General features: G+C 44.0%; 1 protein-coding gene and 1 long non-coding RNA gene across 2 annotated transcripts in view; both read left to right on the top strand.

Annotated features, from left to right (window-relative positions):
* The window catches only part of LOC309523254 (uncharacterized protein), a gene marked incomplete at both ends in the record, with an annotated part of 611,327 nt that overhangs the window by 26,507 nt on the left and 567,877 nt on the right, over positions 1 to 16,943 (top strand). The gene's annotated exons all lie outside the window — the stretch shown is intronic.
* The window catches only part of LOC309523358, a 432,302-nt gene continuing 431,149 nt past the window's right edge, over positions 15,791 to 16,943 (top strand). Inside the window, exon 1 of the long non-coding RNA XR_014215327.1 lies at positions 15,791 to 15,934. This is a non-coding gene — a long non-coding RNA (uncharacterized lncRNA). The remainder of the gene's footprint in view (positions 15,935 to 16,943) is intronic.

Here is a 16,943-nt window from a genome sequence, read left to right on the forward strand (position 1 = left end):
CGATAGTTATGCTCTTTTAAGTTTTGCTATATCAATCACTAGTAATAGTTTAATAAGGAGGTTTTCATACCTGTCCAATTCTGTGTTCCCTTTCCCAACCTTTAATCTATTGATGATTAATGCCTATATGCAACCCTTGCATTGTATTTGTGTTAACCAATCAGCAACAAGCACATATGTGGCAATGCTGTAATATTCAATAAAAGGGACTCACCGAGACATGCTCGAGAGATGCCTCCCATATGACACTTGTCATTCGTCTGTTGTTTATTTCAACCCAACATCTGGTGACCCCGACGTGCCAGATCCCTGTGCTTCACTCGACTGGAAAAGTCTCAGCGCGCTACCTCGTGAGTATGTGGGGGGAACTGACAAAGTTCCAACAGGAGCATGCCAGGGAGCTGCTTCATCTTGTTAGACAGCGGGTGGCGGGTGCTCATATTTCTTTGAAAGAAATTGAACAATTGTTATGTGAGATTGCTTGCCAGTGCCCCTGGTACCCAGAGTCCGGCTCTCTGGGATCAGAAGCTTGGCAAAAGATCGGAAAAACCCTCTTCACAGAACCGAGGGCTCCGATTCATTGTCTGCTCACTTGGCAGAAATGTGCAGATGCCGTCGCTAGATTAGGACCACAGGCATCTCCGTCGGCCCCTGCTCTTTTAGCCGAAGCAGACAATCCCCCACCTTACCCAAAGCTTCTGCCTCCATCGCAACCTTGCCAACCCCTCCCTACGCCTCAGCCCACATCCACCCCCATCCCTTCTTTGCCTGCCTCAGCCCCTGCGTGCTCTCCCACAGGAGCTGTGCGCGCCGCGCTTTCTCAAGCTAGGCAGCAAGGGCTCCTCTCCTTAGCGGAAGAGGCTGGATGGGCTGGGGAAATGCCATCTGCTTTCCCTATCTCCTATGCGAACCCCGGCACTGCACAACAGCAGGTTATGTATGAGGCGTTTCCTTATTCTGTTCTGAGAGAATTAAGGAAAGCCATTACTGATTCTGGCCTCAAATCTTCTTATGTGCTAGGGATGCTGGAGGGGATCGCAAATGGTTACACAATGCTACCTCAAGATTGGAAGGATTTGATGCGCATGCTTTTATCTCCTGCTCAGTATGTGGTTTTTGAAAGTGAATTTAAGCATAGCGCAGCAGCCCTGGCTGATCCACAGCATTCAGCCACCCAACTCTTTGGCGCTGGTCTGTATGATAATATACCAGCCCAGGCGCAATTGACACCTTTACATTTCAGTCGCACGCGACCTGTGTACAACGCGCCTTTCGGAAAGTCCCTGTCTCAGGGCAACCACTGAGTTCCTTCGTTAATATTAAGCAGCAACATTTGGAGCCTTACCATCAATTTATAGATAGATTGAAAGAATCAATCACCAGGCAGATTGATGACCCTACAGCTCAAAATGAATTGATGAAAAAATTGGCCTTTGAAAATGCAAACACCAATTGCAAGAAGGCTTTGCAGTCAATCATACATCGCCCCAAATATGACCTGGCCGATATGATTCAAACCTGTGCAGACGTTGGCAGCCAGAGCCATGCGATATCTTTGCTTGCCGGTGCCATCCAGGCTGGCAATAAGCCCACGGGCAATTGCTTCAATTGCAAATGCCCAGGTCATTTTGCTAAACAATGCAGAGCCTCTGGCGGGGGAGCAAACAGGAATGGTGATGCCAATAAGGCTAAACCTTCCAAAAAATGCCCAAAATGCGGAAAAGGCTATCATTGGGCAAATCAGTGCAGGAGTTCAGGAAACTCCATAGGGGCCCAGCTCTCGGGCCAGGACAAATAGAGAGCCCTCCGCCGTTAGTTTCCACTGTTGAAAAATTTTCTAAGGATACACCCTCTGATTTCACCATTGATTTAATCAATCAGGAAACCAAAGACGCTGTTTTACCTTGTGAAATTGTGCTCATGCCCACCCAATTGGCGGGCCCACTACCACCTAAGGTCGCAGGCTTAATTTTACCCAAATTCTCTGTGGCCAAAGAAGGAATCCTGGTTATTCCAGGAGTCCTAGATCCTGACTATGTGGGCACAATCATGGTTCAACTTTGGAGCCATATGCCCATGCAGTTAAAAAAGGGTGAGTCTTGGGCGCATTTGGTAGTGCTCCCTTCTCATCCTACTGCTTCTATTATGGATAGTAATTTGCACCAGCTCTCTCCCCTCTCTCCACAGCTGTTAGCTGTAATCCAGAGGATTGGTGAACAGAAACTTCTTCGTAAGTATAAAATCAATGGCAGAGTTCTGGAAGGCTTGATTGACACGGGCGCAGACATTTCTGTCATATCCAGTAATTGCTGGGACCCCACGTGGCCCCTTGAGTCTGCCTCTGCAGTTTGGGGTGTGGGTGGACCTCAAACCTCTTCCAAAAGCGTACAGTGGTTGCCTGTTTCTCTGCCTGATAGCTCTGAAACCATTGCATACATCCAGCCCTGTGTGCTGAAAATCCACCTCAATCTGTGGGGCAGAGACCTACTACAACAATTACAAGCTACCATTCAATTTAATGAGTAAGCTTGCACTCCCCCTCAACTGGAAATCCACCACCCCTGTATGGGTGGAACAATGGCCCATAACGGGGGAAAAGCTACTTGCTTTAAAACAATTGGTGAATGAACAATTATTGGCAGACCATATTGAGTTCTTTGTTAGCCCCTATAATACCCCCATCTTCGTCATAAAAAAGAGAAGTGGGAAATGGAGATTTCTCCAGGATTTAAGGAAGATTAATGACATCCTTGAACCCATGGGGCCCTTGCAGTGTGGCCTGCCTAATCCGAATGTGATCCCCCATTCTTACCAACTGGCTATCATAGATTTGCAAGATTGCTTCTTCTCCATCCCCTTACAGGAGAAGGATCGTAAATTCTTTGCTTTCACTATTCCTATGTTAAATAACAGCCCACGGAACAGTATCAATGGAAAGTCCTACCGCAAGGAATGCTGAATTCCCCTACCATGTGCCAATATTATGTGAATCAAGTCCTCCAGCCTTTCCGTCTTCAGTATCCACACCTCTTAGGCTATTATTACATGGATGATATCTTGATTATTGGCTCCCACCTTCCCCCTCAATGGAAACATGATATGGTAGCCTGTTTGTCAATTTATGGTTTGCAAATTGCTCCCGAAAAGGTGCAGGAATCCTCTCCTTTTCATTACCTGGGACACAAAATGATAGCTAGCTATTCCATTCCCATAGTCCCTGAGCTTCATGTTCCGAAAACAATGAAATATGTCCAGCTACAACAATTGCTGAGCAATATCAATTGGATAAGACCATATTTTAAAATCCCTCTTGAAGTTTTACGGCCGATTTTTTCAGCCTTAAAAGGCCATCAATCTCCTGGTGAGCAAATTACCTTGACCTCCTCTCAACAGAAAATCGTTGCCCAGTTAAAGGAAATTATGCGTCTCCACTGGGTTGACCGAGCAATTCTTAATGTTTTGCCAGATGTAGTCATAATGACAGATTCTGTCCAACCTTTATTCAGTCAGGCCCATAAAAAGTTCATATTATTGAATGGCTGTATTTACATCATACACCAAAAAACACGGTGACTCCTTTAGTGGATCTCCTTGCTCAGCTCATCGGGTCGCCGTCGATGCAAAAGTCTCTTTGGTATTGATTGCCGCCAAATTATTGTGCCCATGCCCCTGGAGCAATGGGAGACTGTTCTTTCCACTAGCATGGATTTGCAGTGCGCTTTAGCCGATTTTGTCGGCTTAGTGGACTGCCATGTCCCCGCCGACCCTCACCTGCAAATGGGTAGACAATTTCCCCTATTTTTCTCTTCCATATTGTCTACTCCTAAGTAATTCTGAATCTCTCCCAAATACTTCAGTTTGTATTTGTTACCTAGGCTGTTTATAAACCAAGACACGTGCTTTTGTGCAGTTGTTATTAGACAGATATCGTCAACATACAAAAGTAAATAACAAACACTTCCTTGCACCATTGCTGAATATAAACTGGAATCAGCCAGGCTTTGTTTGAATCCCATCTTTTTCAAAGTTGTGTCTATGCATTCATGCCATAGACGTGCACTTTGGTGTAAACCGTATAGTGCCCTTTGCAGCTTTAACACCATGCTGTCTTTTTCCAGCTCATAACCTGGTATTTGCTGTAAATACACCTCAGCGTCAATAGGAGCATTTAAATATGCTGAGGCAACATCAAAATGATTAACTTTTTTTCCAGTACATTTTTATTCAAATTACACAAAGAAAATATACAAATAAACATACCGCTAAACATATCAGTATACATATAAGTACATATTTACATAATTTATTATTTCCCTTCCCCAAATTATACAAAAAATCATAAAAAGAAAAAGAAAATCATAATATTTCGGGCTCTGCCGAGCCCTGGACTCCCCTCCACCCTTTTGGTAAGTATCAAATAAATTCCACAATCACGTATTTTGTTTTTATTCTTAAAAGTTAATCACTCACTGTTAGATTTATTCCAACCCCGCCAGTTTCCTCTACAAATTCCAATATTTATTCCATTTTTTTTTTGAAATTTCAGTTCATCTTGGTCTCGTATTCTACCTGTTAGTCTAGCAAGCTCGGCATAGTTTACCATTTTGACCTGCCAATCCTTTATACTGGGTATGGTTTCCGTTTTCCAGTTTTGTGCCAACATAATTCTTGCAGCTGTGGTGGCATAAAGAAATATGTTCTTATCTTCTTTTCTAATTTCTTTACCCATCATTCCTAGCAGAAAGGCTTCAGGTCTTTTGGGAAAAGTGTATTTAAGTATTTTTTTAAGCTCGTTATAAATTAGTTCCCAAAAGCCTTTCACTTTATTACATGACCACCACATGTGATAAAAGTCGCCTTCTGCTTCACCACATTTCCAACATCTTTTATTCTTTAACCTATACATTTTAGCCAATTTCACCGGCATGTGATACCACCTATATATCATTTTCCAGATATTTTCCCTCAGTGCCATACACGCCGTAAACTTTATACTACTGTTCCACAGTTCCTCCCACCATTCAAAGTCAACATTATGGGCTATGTCTATTGCCCATTTAATCATTGCCTCCTTCACCTCCTCGTCTTTTGTGTACCACTCCAGTAGCATATCATATATCCTAGACAATATTTTATTTTTACCTTCAACTACCTCCACGTGGAACTTAGATTTTTTGTCTTCAAAGCCCAGTTTCTTTTTATCTTCTTTTGACAAATCATTCACCTGGTGGTATTGCAACCAGCCAGTGAATAAGTTTTTTATCTCTTCGTAGGGTCTAAGTTTGTTCCCTTGTTCTGTTTTAGTTATAAGTTCTTCATAGGTGGCATTCTTCTCTTCCATATTTGTTTTCCTAATCATTAACACCTCTAATGGTGAGATCCACCAAGGAGTCTTCCTTTCCAGGAGATTTTTATTTCTCTCCCATACCTGGTATATTGGTCCCCTAAAAATATGATTTAGGAAGCCCCTATGAACCTTCACCTTTTCGTACCACAGGTACGAATGCCATCCGTACCTGTTATTGAAGCCCTCAAAATCTAGTAAATCTCTATTTTCCAATCTTATCCAGTCTTTTAGCCACAATAAAGACGCGGCTTCATAATATAGACTCAAGTCCGGTAAGGAAAAGCCTCCTCTTTCCTTTTTGTCTACCAATATTTTCATTTTTATCCGCGGTCTTTTTCCCTGCCAGATATATCTTGCCAGGGCTCTCTGCCATTCCTTACACTGCTTTAAACCTTTAAGTACAGGGATAGTTTGAAATAAGAACAACATTCTGGGCAGAACATTCATTTTAACAACCGCTATCCTCCCCAAAAAGGATAGTTTCATCCTCCCCCAGATTTCCAGGACTTTCTTTATATTCCTCCATGTGGCCTCGTAATTATCGTTATATAAATTTATGTTTTTTGTCGTAATCCACACTCCGAGATATTTCACTTTTTTAGCTGTCATAATACCCGCCCTTTGTTCTAAATCTGTCGTTTCTTCCTTAGTTAAGTTTTTAACCAACATTTTAGTTTTAGTTTTATTTACCTTGAGTCCTGCCACAGCACCAAACTCTTCAAATATTTGTAGGGCTTCTTTTACGCTATTCTTTGGGTCCTCTACTGTTAGTACAATATCATCCGCAAAAGCTTTGATTTTGTATTCCTTCTTTCCAACCTTAATTCCTTTGACCTCTGTTGCTTCTCTCAGTCTCTTATTGAGTATTTCTAATACTGTTATAAACAATAGAGGAGACAGGGGGCAACCTTGTCTAGTCCCTTTATGTATATTAAAGAATTCCGTTGTAGTATTATTTATTACCAGTTTTGCCTTTTGTTCATGATAAATTGCTTCTATGCCTCTTCTAAATTTTTCTCCCATTCCCATAAATTTCAAACTTTTCATCAGGAAGCCCCACGAAATATTATCAAATGCCTTTTCGGCATCTATGAATACCAGGGCTGCCTGTTTATCTATTCTGGTGTCCAAATATTCAATAATGTCTATCACATTTCTTACATTGTCCCTTAGTTGTCTCCCTGGAAGGAAGCCCGTTTGATCTTTATGAATTCTGTTGTTTAAAACCTTTTTTAATCTTTCTGCCATTACGTCAGCAAACAGTTTATAATCATTATTTAATAACGAAATTGGTCTATAATTCTTCACTTCCAGAGCATCCACATCTTTTTTAGGAATCAATGTAATATATGCTTCCTTCCAGGTATTCGGGATCCTTCCCTCTTTTATTATATTGTTCATCACTTCACATAACATTGGTGATACTTGGTTACTTAATATTTTGTAGTATTTAGCCGGAAGGCCATCCGGCCCTGGCGCTTTCCCAGATTTCATCTTTTTTATAGCCTCCTTTATCTCTTCTTGTGTAATGTTTTGATCTAATAGCTCTTTTTCTTCTTTTGAGATCTGTTGCAGATGGTGTTCTTGTAAGAAGCAATCTATTTCATAATCTGTTTCCTTTCCTCTTTTATATAAATCCTTATAATACTTTTGAAATATCTTTTTTTATCTCTTTTGGTTCCTCTACCATCCTTTCTCCTTCCCTTATCTTACAAATCACATTTTGTTTCCTTCTTTCTCTTATTTGCCACGCCAAATATTTCCCTACCCTATTTGCTGATTCAAAGTTCTTTTGTTTCATCGTTTTAATTTTCCATTCAATCTCTTGGTTGATTATTGTAGAAAATTTGGCTTGTAGTATCTTTATATTTTGTTTTGCCGTCTTCTCATCAGGGTTAATAGTTAATTTTCTTTCATTTTCTATGATCTGTGTTAAAATCTGTTCTTTCTTTTTCTCTTTTTCTTTCCTTAAGTGACTATTTTTCTGAATCAAAAAACCCCTCATAACTGCCTTTCCTGCATCCCACACCATCTCCATAGCAGTTTCTCCATTTAAATTCCATTTAAAGTATTCTTCAATTGTTTCTTTAGCCTTTGTTACAATTTTCTGATCATTGAATAAGAATTCATTCATTCTCCATCGTCCTACTCTAACATCTTTACCTCTTAATTCTATAGAAACCGTATTATGATCAGATATTGTTCGTGGAAGAATTTCAGACTTAATTAAATTTTGTATCATTTCCTTCGATATCCAAACACTATCTATTCTCCCCCAACTCTGGTTTGGGTTTGAAAAGAAGGTGTATTGTTTAATAGTGGGGTTTTTTAATCTCCAGGCGTCAATTAGTCCCATATTATCAACCATATCAAAAAAAGAGCAGGGTAGTTTACCTTCCTTTGTCTTTTGCTTTTTTGTTGATCTATTTTTTGTTGGTCTGGTGCTACCACCCCATTAAAGTCACCCATCAGTATCATTTTTTTATCCATCCACTCCATAAACTTATTACCTAATTTAGAGAAAAAAACTGACTTTTTATCATTTGGCGCATATATTCCAACAACAATTATTTTTTCTCCTTCAAAGACCATCTGTACTACAATCAGTCTCCCTTGATCATCTTTATACAATAATTTTGGTTCAAATTTTTCCTTTATATATATTACCACGCCTCTTTTCTTAACCTTATCCGATGTCACAAAGTCCAATCCTAGTCTCTTGTTACTCAGAATTCTCTTATGCTTATTTATTACATGAGTCTCTTGTAGACAAATTAGGTCATAATTCTTTTTCAATAATATATGTGCAATCTGGTTCCTTTTGTTTTTATTGTTCAGCCCATTCACATTCCAATTTAGTATTTTTAAAGTCATCTGTTATATAGTGTTAATAAGTTTATCAAATCTAAATAGAAACTACTGTTCCTTGTCTTCTATCTCTACTTCTTCCCTTTCTCCCTCCTCCCCTTCTTCTTCTTCGCTCCCCTCCCCCTCCCCCTGTTGCTTCCCAACCTCCTCCTCCCACCCCGTCATCCTTCCAAAGTCCTTCTCGTATCTCCTTGCAAATTTCTGAAGTTCTGAAGGGGTGGACAGTTTAAATCTTTTTTCCTTGAAGTAGAATGAAATACCTTCCGGGAATTCCCATCTATACAGGATCCCGTTTTTCTTCAGCTGGTTGGTTAATTTTTTATAAGGGTCCCTCCTTCGAAGAAATCTCGAAGGAATCTCTTTTAATATAATAATTGGGTTTCCTTCAATATATAACCTTTTGTTATAATTCTGTTTCAGTATTTCATTTCTTATCTCCAACGAATTAAACATGGCTAATACATCTCCTGGTAATTTTTTCCCTTTGGCTTTGACCGATTTTGTTTTTATCCTGAATATGTTTACAAGAGAGTAATTTATCTCTTCTTCCTTCCTGTCTAGCCAAGTTGCTAACTCTTTAACCATTTTAGATCTTATATTCTCATTTAGACTCTCCGGTAATCCTCTAAACTTCAGATTTGATTGATTTTGTCTCATCTGCGTCATAGCCATGTTGTCCATCAGCTCTTCCTGTATCTTTCCTATCTCTTTCACTTCTACTCTAATCCTGTCCACCTCCTTCTTACTATCCTTCGTGTCTTTTTGCAACCTTTTCATTGAATCCTCCAGTACCTTAGCTCTTACCGATAATTCTTTAACTTTTCCTGTTAGTTCGCCTACCACCCCCTCCAATTTCTTATCCAAAATATCTTGCACTTCTAATAACTTTCTCTCGATGTATTGTTCATTATTTTTGAATTCTTTTCTTATTTCAGCCATCAAACTATCGTAATCTTTGATTTCTTTTGCCTCTTTCCCCTCTTCTTGTCTTGATGGCCTCCTTTCTACTGGTGTTCCCACCCCCTTTTTCGATCCGTTTTTCATTTTATATATTTAATAGTCTTCCTCCTTTGGTATAAAGAGAGAAAGTATTCTGGTGGCAAAACCCACGTCTCTCAGATGTTACAAGGAAAATTGAAGCTGTACTGTTTGTGTCGCTCCCCTCTTGAACGTTGTATTCAAAGAGGTGGAGAAACGCTATATTCCAAGGAGTGAAGGAAGGAAAAACCATCTACAAAAACCCGCGCCGGTCGTTGCTATCGCAGTCTCCGACCCGGTGAGACAGAAAGCTTCCTTTCCCTTCTCTCTAGTCCGTTAAAATGTTTCACTTTGTTTTGTCCGCCATTGGGGGGGGGGCTAAGAATAAGGAGGTACCGTACCACAGAAAAAAAAGCCTATTAGGAGGATAAGGGAAAGCGATCAAGATAAAGAAGGTAATCAAACAATGAGGGAAGGAAGAGGGTGACCCAAATATCAACCAGTGGCACAGAGCAAAAAAGAGAAAAGGAGAGGGGGAAAAAAGAAAAAGAGCTTACAAAGTTCATTAAAGGACTATATAAGCAGCACAGAAATAATCGCCAAAGTTACTGAGATCTTTGGCTTAAATCCCAGTGGCCAATAATCCCCTGGAACTTAAACGGAGTGTGGGGTGTGTCTTAATCCAAAAGCGGGCATATGGGTGTGGGGCAGGACCCAATTAGAGCGTCTCCTGAGTGGAAAAGCTTTTATATGTTGCAAAAAGTCCTGACCCACCGTCTTGATTTCGCTTTCCCCCTTTCCAAAAGTTCTCAGTCTCTTTCCGCTGTAGCGGTGAAATAATCTAGAAAGTAAACCCCCTCTTCTCCAGCCAACGTATTAGGTTGTGACTCTTTATATCGGGGAGAAGAACAAGAAATGAGGGTGTTGGTACGGAAACTCGCTGCTTTCTCCAAACACACAAATCTCTTTTTCCTTCCAAACGTCACTGGAAGGGCGCTGCCTCTCCGCGTCTTCCCTCCTCCTGCTGCCATTCTGTTTTTCACTCTTTTAGCTGGCCCGAGTAAAATAGCAGTTTCTGTCCTTTGTACCAATATGAGAGGTGTGAGTAACAAAGAGGTGTGAATAACAAAAGTCTCTAAGTGTATGCTGCTTGACTCAGACCATGTTTACAGACGGCGTGCAAAGGAGTTAATTGCCATGAAACCGCCCCTGCAATCTCCTCCCGGTCATAAACGCTGCTGTCTCACCAAGTTGAACAGAAAAATTCCTTTCACTTCTTTCTAATCCCTTAAGATATTTTCATTTGTAACTTTGCCTCAGAGTCCTTATACTTTGTATCTGAGGTCTCTCTTCTACAACCACTTAGCGGCAGCTTTTTTATTTTCCCTCTCTCCCAGCCTTACGTTGTACTCCATTTTCTCTTACCGCCGGTAGTGGATTCCTTCTCCTATTACCTCTCATAATCCTTTTACGCTGGGTTCTTTAGTTAGTCTTTTTATCAGCTTAGTTGGTTTGTTTTTTCCGTTTTATGACTGTTGTCGGAGGTTCACCGCTTTCACACGGAGCCTGAGGCTTCACAACACAGAGTCTGTTACATCCCCTTCATGCTGCAGCTCAAACCCTGCAAAACGCCAACAATACAGGGAAGCTTGGGCAGCGTCGCTGGGTACCTTGACCCTCAGGATAATCCTCCTGGGGTTACGAGGTTCACGGAGCCTTCGTGACCCCTCTAGACCTCTGTGTTGTTCGAGACTCCCCTGAAGGGCAGGCTCGCGCTCCTTCCCGTGGCTGCGGCGTCCCGGAAGTCTCCAAAATGATTAACTTTTAACCCTCTCAGACTTGCCATTGCTAAAACTGATTTTACTGTTTCAGCCTTTGCTGTTGGGGCAAACACTTCATCATAATGTATCATTTTCCTTTGTGTAAAGCCCCTTGCAACCAACCTGGCTTTCCTCTGACAACTACCATCAACCAGCTTTTTCACTTTAAAAACCCACTTACAGCTTGTGGGCTTTTTACCTTCAGGCAATTCTGTAGGTACAAACACATTGTTGTTTAGCAGAGAGTTATACTCTGCCTGCATTGCCTTTAACCACGCCTCTTTCTCTAGAGTAGGTAACTCTTGCACTTCTTCAAAGTTTTCTGGCTCAGTTACACAAACCTGGTTTATGGTGGCTGGGAACCCATAACGGTCTGGAGGTTGACCTTTATTACTTCTTGCAGACCTCCTTGGTTCATTAATCTCACCCCCTAGGCTACCTTCAGGACTGCTTTTGGGGTGGATTGATTCTGGAGATTTACCTCCTCCTGTCCCTGTTGCACTTTCTTTTCCCCCCTGCTCCATGCTAGCAGCTGGAGAAAAATGCTCAACCTTTACCTCCTCCCTTTCAGTTTCTCTGAGAGAGCTGCCAATTCTTAGCTTTGTTTCAGCTGCCTTAACAGGTACGCTCGGCAGTAAAACTTTTTCTGGCAGCAGGTTTGCATGTATCTTGGGCCAATTTCTTTGCTCATTAAAGCTGGCTGATCGACTATAACTCAAAAGATTTTTATCATCTTCAAACCTGTAGGCTTTCGTACCACTTTCATACCCAAGAAATAGCAACTGCTGTGCCCTTTTCCCACCTTTTCTTCGGTTCTTTACAGGTATGTCAACCCATGCCTTTGCCCCAAAGATACACAAATGTTGCAAACTGGGACTTTTGTTATAGAGAATTTTATAGGGTATGTCATCTAGTACCCTTGACCACAAGCGATTCCCAATATAATTCGCGGTCTTAATACTCTCAGCCCAGTACTTAATTGGAAGATTTGCATCTGCTAACAATGCTTTCATTTGTGTCTGCAAGACACCTCCCCTACGCTCTGCTACTCCGTTCTCCTGAGGCGTTGCCACATTGGTAAGTCTATGTTTAATCCCTTGGAAACGCAACCAGTTTCTTAGGGAGCTTGCCATAAACTCTCCTCCCCTGTCTGTCTGAATAGAGCACACCTTTTCGCCAAGTTGCCTTTCTACCCTTCTTATCCAGAACTTCAAAGTTTGGGCAACGTCAGACTTTTGCTTTAATGGATAGACCCAGCCAAATCTAGAATAGTCATCCACTAGGATCAAACAGTACTTGTTATGGGAGACACTTGGTGGAAAAGGACCAGTTACATCAGCATGAATGGTTTTTTGGTTTCTCTCTGGCTTGCTCTTTCTACTGGGCAAGCCCTGCTTTTAACCTCCTTGCAGATATTGCAGTCTAAGTAATTATCACAACTTTTAATGTTTTTCATCCCCCCCCACAACTCCAATGTTTTGTTCAGCACCTTAAAGCTAGCATGAGCCAGACGCCTGTGCAGGAGATGAATACACATATCATGGGTTGGGACATTTTGCACATTCGCAACCTTAGACTCACACTGCAGTACATACATATTCGTTCTAAGGTTAGCATTTGCCAACACTGCCCCATTTTGCTTTATCTGGCACTGATCTCCCACAAAGTTTACTTCAAAGCCTGCTTTTGCCAAGTCTGGAATACTCAGGAGATTGTTTTGCAAACTAGGCACACACAACACATTCCTGAATGTGTGTCCCAGCTGTGGGAACACAACCTCCCCCTCACAAACCACATTAGCTTTCTGGCCCGTAGCAAGACTTACATGTTTTTTGTTTGAAGCCCTAGCATCAGTTAGCAATCCTCTCTGCTGTCTCTTGTGCTTCTGCTATCTCTTGTGCTGTCTCTTGTGCTTCTGGTCTCTCTCTGCTGTCTCTTGTGCTTCTGCTATTTTTGTTGTTTTCTCGGGCAGTCCCGAAGCAGATGTCCACTGGACTTGCAGCAAAAACACCTTTTTACTTTGTTGACCACCGTCTGGTCTGCAGCAGCTCCTCCTGGCTGTTTCACTGGCTCCCGACACCTCTGGTCTTCCCGGCTGTTGTTCCCTCTAGGATGCTCCAACAGCTGGGCTGAGGTCATCTTTCGCTCTGCACACCTGTCCTTCTCTGCATACAACCGTCCGGTAACGTATTCCAGAGTCAGCTTATCAGTCTCTACTGACTTGAGGGAGTTGACCAGCATATCATAGCTGTCATCAAGGGAACTCAGGACTATAAAGACTTTGTCCTCTTGCCGTCACCTTATCAGCTACGTAGACTAGCTGGCTGTCGTCCACTCCAAGAATGATCGTAGCCAAAGCTTTCTCATCCTTTTCTAGCTGGGCCTCTGCTAGTGCCAGCTTTTCATCGTCGTCCTCATCCTCCTCAGGGGGCTGCGGTGGAGTTTCCACCACCTTCCACAGGCCCTCATGCTTGAGGAAGTTTTGCATGCGGACCGACCAGATGCTGTAGTTCGTGGCCGTCAGCTTCTCCAGCAACACGCCAGTTCTGGACTGCTCCATCCCTGCAGCTCACCTCCATCACCCACGGCTAGATAACTGCCACCTGTACTCTTGCGCAGTGGAAGCGTGCTGGACCCATAACCCTGTCGCGAATTCCTTGCGGCGCTTTTAGCGAACGCTCAGAGTCCCAGGTTTCTTTTCAGTGCAGTCTTTTTAATGTGAGCTATATACAAGTATTTACAAAAACAGTCCATACAGAGTACCTGCTCCTTAAGGCAAACGAATACTCTCCACCACAGCACCACAACACCAAAGCACAACCACCACCACAACCACCATTACTGTTGAACAGGCTTTCCTTTTAAAACAGGTGATAGCCAATCACATTCCTGCTGAGTCACTCTGACCCAGCACTTCACAGAGTATTGCATCAGCCTGTTGAAGCCTGCAGACTTACTCATCTTCCTGCGAATCCCAACAGGGACGAGCCATTTCGTGAATATATAATGGGTTTTGACATAATAATGCTGCAGGAAACTTGGGCAACTGACAACATAGTTCTTGACGGTTACCACGCCTACGAAATCAAGGCCTCTAAACCACTCGGAAGGGGACGACCGAGGGGGGCCCTAGTAACTCTGGTTTCCACTCAATTGGCGTCACAGGTTACTGGGTGCTCAGTTTTCGAGCAGCTGGCGCTGTGGATCACTTTGCATCTGGAATCCAAGAGTATCATTCTTGTTTCGGCTTATATCCCACCATATACAGTGCAAACACAGATCGAGAGCACATGGCGTAAATTTCATAGTTTCCTTTATTCCCTACAATTTAAGCACCCCGGATCGCCATTTTACCTAATGGGAGATATGAGTGCCACAATAGGCTCAAATGATGATAGCCTGGAAATAAAATTCCCAATATTAAGAGATCTTAAGGAAAATAGCGTCCTCTTTCTAAACCCAGAGAGAGATGCTGGCAGAGAGATCCGCGAAGCCTGGGCTCGCTGCGCGCAGGCTTCGGCATGCCGGCAACTCTCCGCCAGCAGCGGCAGAGATGCCGCTGCTGGCAGAGAGATCCGCGAAGCCTGGGCGCGCTGCGCGCAGGCTTCGACATGCCGGCAACTCTCCGCCAGCAGCGGCAGAGCTGCCGCTGCTGGCAGAGAGATCCGCGAAGCCTGGGCGCGCTGCGCGCAGGCTTCGGCATGCCGGCAAGTCTCCGCCAGCAGCGGCAGAGCTGCCGCTGCTGGCAGAGAGATGCGCGAAGCCTGGGCCGGGATGCCTGGGCCGAAAGGTCCGGGATGCCTGGGCCGGACAGCTTTTGAAGGCAGGCGGGGGGAGCAAAGACTTTTGCCCCCGCCAGCCTTCAGAAGAGGTCCAGGACCTGTTCCGAAGTGGGGAGGGGGGGCGGGACACCTGGCCCCCTGCCCCACTTTGGAAAGCTGTTCCGAAGTGGGGAGGTGGGGCGGGGACACCTGGCCCCGCCGCCCCACTTCGGAAAGCTGTTCCGAAGTGGGGAGGTGGGGCGGGAACACCTGGCCCCGCCGCCCCACTTCGGAAAGCTCTTCCGAAGTGGGGAGGGGGGTCGGGAACACCTGGCCCCGCCGCCCCACTTCGGAAAGCTCTTCCGAAGTGGGGAGGGGGGTCGGGGACACCTGGCCCCGCCGCCCCACTTCGGAAAGCTCTTCCGAAGTGGGGAGGGGGGTCGGGAACACCTGGCCCCGCCGCCCCACTTCGGAAAGCTCTTCCGAAGTGGGGAGGGGGGTCGGGGACACCTGGCCCCGCCGCCCCACTTCGGAAAGCTCTTCCGAAGTGGGGAGGGGGGTCGGGGACACCTGGCCCCGCCGCCCCACTTCGGAAAGCTCTTCCGAAGTGGGGAGGGGGGGCAGGGACACCTGGCCCCGCCGCCCCACTTCGGAAAGCTCTTCCGAAGTGGGGAGGGGGGTCGGGGACACCTGGCCCCGCCGCCCCACTTCGGAAAGCTCTTCCGAAGTGGGGCGGGGGGCGGGAACACCTTCTGAAGGCGGGCAGGGGGCGAAAGTCTTTGTCCCCCCCGCCTGCCTTCCCAGGGGCTTTTAAATCGCCCCGGACAGCGGAGAAGTCCTCCGCTGTCCGGAGCGATTTTAAAATGCCGCCCGCCAGCATTTTAAGATAGCCCCGCACAGCGGAGAAGTCCTCCGCTGTCCCAGGGTTTTTTAAAATGCTGGGGGTGGGAAGAAAAGCCCTTGTCCCCCCCCCAGCCTTCAGAAGAGGTCCGGGGACAGACTGTCCCCGGACCTGGTCTGAAGGTGGTTTCCCTAGGAACGCATTAATTGATTTTCAATGCATTCCTATGGGAAACCGTGCATCGCAAGACAAAAAAACCACAAGACGAAGAGAATTGCGGAACGAATTAATTTCGTCTTGCGAGGCACCACTGTAGAAGGTTTTAATAACGTTTTTGGGTGGCATGCATACTTGTGGTACGGCAAGGTTAAAGCCCATAAAGCATTTAAAAACCATATTGTCAGGAGAGCACTGTTTAATGTTTGGACAAGGTATAAGGAATTACTTGAAAATAAAACCTCAAGGTGGTTGTCACCAATGGAGGCGAAGGCTCAGAAAAGGCCCAATATGGAGGCCAAATGGCCAAAATATTGGGAGATTTTGGAGCAAGAAGGAGACAAATTGAAATTGCAGAGTTTTGAGAAACTAAAAGATAGAGTGCGAGATTGGTTTCATTATTACCAAATAAGAGAAGTATACAATTTGGACAAAAAAACTGGCTTCCAGGTGGAAAAATCAAAGTTGGAAACAGAACTGTTAGAACCCAAAACTAAGATTTTGTCAAAGATGTATAACTTGCTGTTGAAATGGAATACTCAGGATGAAACGGTGAAATCTGCTATGATTAAATGGGCACAAGACGTTGGACATAATATTATGTTTGCTGACTGGGAACAGTTGTGGACCACAGGTATGAAATTTACGGCATGTAATTCCCTAAGAGAGAATATTATGAAAATGATTTACAGGTGGTACATGACACCAGTCAAGCTTGTAAAAATCTACCATTTGCCCGATAATAAATGTTGGAAATGTAAAGAAACTGAAGGTACATTCTTTCACCTTTGGTGGACGTGCCCAAGGATAAAGGCTTTCTGGGAGATGATATATAATGAAATGAAAAGGGTATTTAAATATACCTTCTTGAAGAAACCAGAGGCCTTTCTCCTGGGCATGATTGGCCAATTGGTGCCAAAGAAGGATAGAACTTTCTTTATGTACGCCACAACAGCAGCAAGAATACTCATCGCAAAGTATTGGAAGACACAAGATCTACCCACCCTGGAAGAATGGCAGATGAAGGTGATAGAGTACATGGAATTGGCAGAAATGACTGGCAGAATCCGAGATCAGGGAGAAGAGGCGGTGGAAGAAGAATGGAAAAAAAT

The sequence above is a fragment of the Podarcis vaucheri genome (genome assembly GCF_965113315.1).
Source record: "Podarcis vaucheri genome assembly, chromosome: W".
Lineage (NCBI taxonomy): Eukaryota > Metazoa > Chordata > Lepidosauria > Squamata > Lacertidae > Podarcis > Podarcis vaucheri.